The sequence below is a fragment of the Tachyglossus aculeatus genome, chromosome 18 (genome assembly GCF_015852505.1).
Source record: "Tachyglossus aculeatus isolate mTacAcu1 chromosome 18, mTacAcu1.pri, whole genome shotgun sequence".
Lineage (NCBI taxonomy): Eukaryota > Metazoa > Chordata > Mammalia > Monotremata > Tachyglossidae > Tachyglossus > Tachyglossus aculeatus.
Window position 1 is genome coordinate 21,041,699 of NC_052083.1, and position 5,608 is coordinate 21,047,306.

The window sequence follows — 5,608 nt, forward strand, 5'->3', positions numbered from 1 at the left end:
GGTCAGGGAACTAATAAGGAGCATAGCAGCTGGAGGAAATCATTTTGAGTGGGGGTTAATCTAAAAGACAATGAACTTTACAGGAAAAGGCTTATGCAACACACCCCTGTTGCCTTCATTCAACAAGACTGTCCCCAACATTTAGTCACATAATAAGTTGTCTGCCTGTGGCCCCACTGAACGGATTTCACAGTGCAGTCATTCAAGGCCAAGGTTTGCTTCATGGAGTTTCTGGGGTGAAGGATGCCATGAGGAGTGGGCAGTGGGGAATGAGCTGGACCTCCTGTTCACCCCATTCTTGGATATTCCTATCGGAGGTTTGGGGGATGATGGGTTCTTCTGAACAGCCCCAGACACAAGGCTGAGGAGATGGGGGCTCTGACCTGAGTGTCCTTGCTGGTGTTATCCTTTCTAGGACCAGTTGAAGTGATGAGGCTTCCCCAGCTCCCCGCTGCTTTGGGCCAGGGGAGGTCAGCAGAGTGGGAGCTGGTTTTAAGGTCGTTTGAACCCTGCTTGGGCCACCATGGAGGGACCAGGAGTAGCACCAGGAGGTAGTGGTGGTGGCGGGGCTCGGACCACACTGGCATGAGCTCCAGAAGAGACAGGTGGAGAGAAGACCCGCGGTGAGAACCAGAGGGAGGGAGGAGGCCATACTGGGAGTCTGGGCTTGAAGTCTTGGACCAGAGCCCTCCTCCCGGGTCTCCACCCTGATGATTTCCCCTTCCTTCAACAGCGAGTGACTTCTGCCTGTCATTCTGCTTCCAGCCACGTCATTATAGAGCACAGACGAATCACCCTGCTCATAGCATTTTCCATCTCTTTATTAGGCTGTAGATTGTTTCATCAAGGGGACCACGATTGTGTAGAAAACAGAAGCCATCTTGTCCTTACCCAGGGAATAAGATTTACTTGGCTTTAGGTATGTACAGATTAGAGCCCTATAGAAGATGGTGACTCCGGTGAGGTGGGAAGCACAGATAGAGAAATCTTTTGTTTTTCTTCCCACAGTGGAGTTGATCTTCAAAATGGCAGAGATAATGGACATGTAAGAGACTATAATCGTTATCAGAGACATTGCAAGGGTGGAGCTAGCTAAGATAAAGATCATGATTTCCTTGTTGTGTGTATCAGTGCAGGACAAAACCAAGATTGGTGAGGTATCACAGAAAAAATGGTGAATTACATTTGAGTTGCAAAATGGCAACCTAACTATGAACAGATGACTTATCAGGGAGTTTGTAAAAGCAACTCCATATGACACAACCATAAGCCACATGCATAATCTTGAGGACATAACAGAAAAGCAGTAAACAGTAAAGCAGTGGGTTGAAGATAGCTACATAATAATAATAATAATAATAATAATAATAATAATAATAGCATTTATTAAGCGCTTACTATGTGCAAAGCACTGTTCTAAGCGCTGGGGAGGTTACAAGGTGATCAGGTTGTCCCACGGGGGGCTCACAGTCTTAATCCCCATTTTACAGATGAGGTCACTGAGGCCCAGAGAAGCTAAGTGACTTGCCCAAAGTCACATAGCTGGCTATTGGCAGAGCCGGGATTAGAACCCATGGCCTCTGACTCCAAAGCCCGTGCTCTTTCCACTGAACCATGCTGCTTCTCCTGTATGCCTGACTGTATGCCATTGCAGAGAGGAGAAAGCATTCTGTTCCTGCCAAAGAAATGAAAAAATGCATTTGGGCAATGCAGCCAATGAATGAGATTTTCTTTCTGGATGTTACTAAATTATCCAAGGTTTTGGGAGTAATGGCCGTGGAGTAGCTAAATTCAACAAAAGACAAACCACACAGGAAAAAAAATATATGACGCTATGAAGCTGAGAGTCTTTCTGGATTATCAGGATTAACCTTAGTTTCTCCACCACAGAAATCATATGAATAGATACAAAATACCATGAAAAGGACAAGTTGGGCTCTTGGAGAATCCTTCAGGCCCTTGAGGATGGAGTCGGCCATTCTGATATCATTTCCTGCAGCTAGTTGCTTCAGCATCTCTCCTTTAGTGAGAAATGAATATTGAAATTCAGGGGAAAAATGTTCCTACAGTTTGGGGGATATTAGGAGAATTAATAGAGAAATATATGAAGGAATGGATACTGCTGTTTGTTAACATTTGGTTTGATATCTGTGCTTGGATAGAGGGAAGTCACAGAAGCCCAAGTTTTCCTTTCTCAGGCAACAGCGATGGGAGAAGTTTATGTTCACTTTGAATGGAGAAAGCTTTCAATCCTGCAGAGTCACCGAACAACTACATAGAATTAAAACTATGTTGCAATAACTCAATTTTCTCTCATCTATTCCCACAGTTCTGATAATACAAGGAGTTCAGCACCTATACAGGGGTTCTGTGTATGTGTATGTGTGTGTGTGTATGCTTGTGTGTAAGGGGGACAGAAGATATCTATGGGAGTAAGCATGGCCTAGTGGATTGAGCACAGGCCTGGGAGTCAGAAGGACTTGAGTTCTAATCCTGGCTCCACCACTTTTCTGCTGTTTGAACTTGGGTAAGTCACTTAACTTCTCTGTAACTCATTTACCTGATCCGTAAAATGGGGATTAAGACTGTGAGCCCCATGTGGGACAGGAACTGTGTCCAACCTGATTAGCTTGTTTCCACCCCAGCATTTAGAACAATACTTTACACATAGTATTAAACAAATATTATTATTATTACCCACCCTGTGAATTCCTACTCTTACAGAAGGGATTAGAATGTGATTCTTCCCTTTATTTACTCTTCTGACTTACCTTTTCTTGTTTCTCATCATTCAATAGGTTTCAGCCCACGTTAAAAATGATATTTATTAACCAATCAATCATATTTATTGAGCGCTTACTGTGTTAAGCATTTGCTATGTTCCAAGTGCTGGGGTAGATGCAAGACAGCCTGATGAGACCCAGTCAGTTTCCCACATGAGGATCACAGTCCAATCTGGAGGGAAGACAGGTATTCTATCCCCATTTTACAGATGGGAAAATTCAGGCACAGAGAAATTCACATGGCAAGTCTCCCAAGTTCACAAGGCACCAAGTGATGAAGCAGGGAATGGAACCTCTTTCTACTGATGTACAGTCCAATGCTGTTATCGCTAGATGATTAGCCTCAGGTACATAGGGAACACCTCAAGCAAGAGTTTAAGAGATTGGAGACTATGCCTCAAAGAATCCTGGGAAGACCATCTATACAGCTCTGACCCCATCTTGTCACTGATTCCTTGCTATTTTGAGGCCCGGTTACAGGAGTTCCACACAAGTGGAACTCGATGAACTCGAGGAACTCGTTCTTTGATGAATGCAGGCTGGCAGCAATATCACATTCCTATTCTCCCTTCTTAAGTCTCAACACAACTTCCATTACAAGAGCCGAGCTGGAGGGATCTACCTCCTGTAGATATGTACACATCTTTAAATTATATATAACGAATCATTTATTTATACTAATGTCTGTCTCCCCATCTAGACTGTAGGCCTATCGTGGGCAGGGAATGCGTCCACCAACTCTGTTGAATTGCACTCTCCCAAGCAGTTAGTATAGTGCTCCGTACATAGTAAGCTCTCAATAAATATCCCTGATGATAATGATGATCATACAAGTTGTATTATTGTAAACTCTGAAGCTCACTCTGGAAATTTCAGTTGAGCCTTTAAAAAGGAATGACTTGACCTAGAAATCACACATATGGCTTTAACTTGCAAAAATATCTTTAGTGAAGCTGATTTGTTTATCCTTCTTCCTCAAATTTCCAATGTACTGAAGTCAAATTTATTCTTGTGTTTAAATGTCAGAGAGGACACATCATGAAAAAACTTTGAGGGGCTTAACTTTAATTCAGATTTTGGTTGGCATTTCAAGATTTTTTACAAAACTCCAAGAACCTAGTTATTATGGAAACTTTCCAGGGCACCAATATGCAATCATACAGCTTTTACTACAAAATTGTAACTGAGCGGAGACATAATCACTTACCCTTTACAGTGGTTGCCAATTCTGATTAGGTGATATGACAGAGTTAAAGAAAGGGTCTGCTTGAAATCCTAACTCTCCTACTCAGTGGGATCATTCCAAAAGGAGAATGAGTAGTAAAATGCCATATATTAAAAGAACTGTTGATGTTCTTTAAAAAGAGAAGGATGCCATCAAAATGTTTTTTTAAAGTCTGTTAATATGATATAATATCGAATTGTTGCCCATTTGTGAGCATTAAATTATCATTGTGTGGTTAAAGAAAATGCATCCCTCCAAGAATCAGGTTATTCAGAAGAGTTTGGTAACTTTCCCCAAGAAACTTCTCTCTACTAGTTTGCCATTGCAGATTTTCCTTTGACAAAGAATGGATGTAGTTCCCAAGAAATATCAGAGCCCTGTGATTTAAATCTTTTCTCGTCTGATTTAATTTCAGTCATAAATTTTTCATGTACTTTCCTATCCTCTATCCCTGGGCAAATAAAACATTCAGATCAAATCCAGCATCATTTATAGGGATTCTGGGCAGTGTCATGTTCTGATCTGTTCAACACAGTGCTGACAGACTCTCCCTCACTTGAACCTCAGAGCATCTCACCAAAGCTAATAATCAAACAAACTCTGTTTTTCCTTAGGGAGGCAGGGATTAAATTGTTCACAAGGTTCATTTTTAAAGTAAGATTATGAGAAAGTTTTTAAAAGACAAATGTTCAGAGCAGGATAAACCCAAGTGCGCTCTGTTTCTCCATAATGTGTGATTTCCCTAGGTATTTTGAATAGGATACTATTGAGAAATTTGGGGAAATTCTTCAGATGCATTCATCAATTTAGAGAAAATCTGATGAGTGGGATGGAATAGATAAACCACAGGTGCAGCAACAGACTTGGGACATAAACTATCATGTGAGTGTTCTTTGTTGAAAAGTTCCATAAGCTTGTAATCTCTGCATTACAGCAGAAGTGAGGGTTTTAAAATATTTTTTCATGATATTTGTTAAGAACGTATTATGTGTTATTATTATCTGCACTGTACTAAGTGCAGAGGTGGGTATAAACTACAAGCTAATTAGGTTGGATATAGTCCTTGTCCCATTCGGGACTCACACTTTTCATCACCATTTTACAGATGAGGTAACTGAAGCACAGAGAAGTAAAATGACTTGCCAAAGGTCACATAGCAGACAAGTGGCAGAGCCGGGATTGGGACCCACATCCTTCTGACTCCCAAGCCTTTGCTCTATCCACTGGGTCTTGCTGCTTCTCATGACTTGCATGAATGACCTCGATTCTTTTTTTTTTCTAATTAAGCCCTGTATATGGTCTTCATTGACCACGCAAAGGTTATTTTGATTTCGTAAATCATGAAGTTCTGGGTGTCATCCTGTGCAAGTTTGGCTTTCCCAAATTTGTTATCACAATAAGGTCACACTCTTGTTGGAATGGCAGCCATAGCTCTGGATAAAAGCTATTTAAGGACACCCTTTGCTGTCACAAACGGTGTTACTCATTGCACCGATGCTTTTCACCATAATGTTCACAGTATTGCTGACTGACACATACTAAGTGTGGAATTTGGCAGCTACATATAGAATTTCCTAGGAGGAGGACTCTTGAATTTGCA

The 5,608-nt window shown here is 41.5% G+C and overlaps 1 pseudogene; it reads right to left on the reverse strand.

Moving 5' to 3' along the window:
• Nucleotides 1–823: 823 nt before the first annotated feature.
• Nucleotides 824–5,495, reverse strand: LOC119940033 (annotated as a pseudogene).
• Nucleotides 5,496–5,608: the final 113 nt, after the last annotated feature.